Genomic DNA, 1,899 nt, shown 5'->3' on the forward strand with positions numbered 1-1,899 from the left:
CTGGAGGATTTCACAGAAGAGGGAAAGAGAAAACGTCAGTTTTGCTATCAGTGTGCCCGGGTCTCATTCCAGAAAGGAAGGGCTTTCCCCCCTCCAGGGGAACTGGATCTTCATTTGTCATATGTTAACTCCATTCCCTTCAAAGTTTCTATTTTAATAAACGGACTGTGTTTCCACCACATATTTTTCTCAATCCACTTTGACAACAAGGCTTACATTTCAGGGGGTGAGCATTTAGTGTTTCTTTGTACAACCCTACAGGTGTGCACAGTCATGCAACAGGCAGTGCACACACAAAAGGACCCTTTTATAGGATAGTTATATTTTATTATCTTCTATATTGAAATGTATTTATTGCCTTATCTTTTTATGTTACGTAGTCTGTGGGTATGCTATATTTTTCTCATATAATCTTTCCCAATATATACACAAATAAATGTCATGGTTGCTATACATTTCATAAACATACATAAACATATACATTTTACCCAGTCCCGCTACTTTTTACTATGCTGCACAGTTTCATATCATAAGACTGATGGAGTGTAATGATATTAACAGTGACAGCTGCCCTATTAAATATTAGTTATAAGCCAGGGAGCTAGCTATATGATAGTATTGATTATCTATAACTAACCAGTGGCTCTAGCCTTTTATTATTTTACCATGGTATTCCCAAGAAACTGAAGTATGAAGACTTTAGCTTTTTTGATGATTAAAATAGCTAATTTGTGTCAAAATAGAATTTAATCCCTAGATTGACTGAAAAGTTAATGAAGTAACTCCTCAAATTCACACTCGCTCTCTCTCTCTCTCTCTCTCTCTCTCTCTCACCCACTGTGTGCGTGCGTGCGTGTGTGTGCATGCGTGTGTGTGTGTGTGTGTGATGCTACAACCTAGGCTGGCCCCGAACGCATAATCATGTAGGGATTACAGGTATGCACAACCATGTTCTATTAATTTTTAAAAATGTATTTAATGTGTATAAGTGTTTTTTGCCTGCATAGGACAACAGATCCTCTGAACTGGAGTTACCGGTGACTTACCTGCTATGTGGATGTGGGGAATCAATTCCTAGTCTAGAAGAGCAGCTGGTGCTCTTAACCACTGAAACATCTCTCCAGGCTCTTTGTGTTCCATTCTTTAACGTTGAGTGAACCTAGTTTATCATGTTTTGGACATGGAGTTGTGTCTACTGATATTTTTGTACTGGACAAATGTTTGTTCCCTAGGTAGTTTTCAGCACTTCATCTTTTTCTCTGAGAATTACACCTATCACAGAGGGTGCCTCTGGGTAGCCATGTTTGCTCTATCTGGACTTACCCCTCTGGTCACATTTTATTGAGTCGAGGTGAATGGCTAATCCTACATGCTGCCTCCTGAATACTGAAATAGGGCTTTGGTCTGGGGCAAGAAGAAAGGTGTGAACTTCAATACCAGAGATGTGATCTGGGCTTATAAATCCCAATCCCAACAGTAGGACTGGGGCAAGAGGATCACAGCCTAGGTAATACAGGGAGTTCAAGGCCAGAATGAGCTACATAGAACAGACTTTATCTCAAAGACTAGCAAAACATACGAAGAACTGGGATGGGGCCAGCAAGATGATGCAGAGGGGAAATGCTTGTTGTGCAAGTCTAAGGACCTTAGTCATTCCCCAGAGCCCACAGGGGAAAAGGATAACTGACTCCCCAAGCTGTATGCATGCATGCACCCGCACTCTTTGATACACATAACACAAAACAGTAGTAACACTGGACTGGATGGGCTCTGGGCCCCAAATATAAATCCCAAGTAAAGAATTTTAGTTGAGGAGGGCAAGTGCCAAGTGCCTCCTCATCAAACCCTTGCACACACTCACCTGAGGGCCAGGGTAGGTGCCAGCTAGGTGCGAGGCAG

This window comes from Arvicanthis niloticus, chromosome 25 (assembly GCF_011762505.2).
Source record: "Arvicanthis niloticus isolate mArvNil1 chromosome 25, mArvNil1.pat.X, whole genome shotgun sequence".
Lineage (NCBI taxonomy): Eukaryota > Metazoa > Chordata > Mammalia > Rodentia > Muridae > Arvicanthis > Arvicanthis niloticus.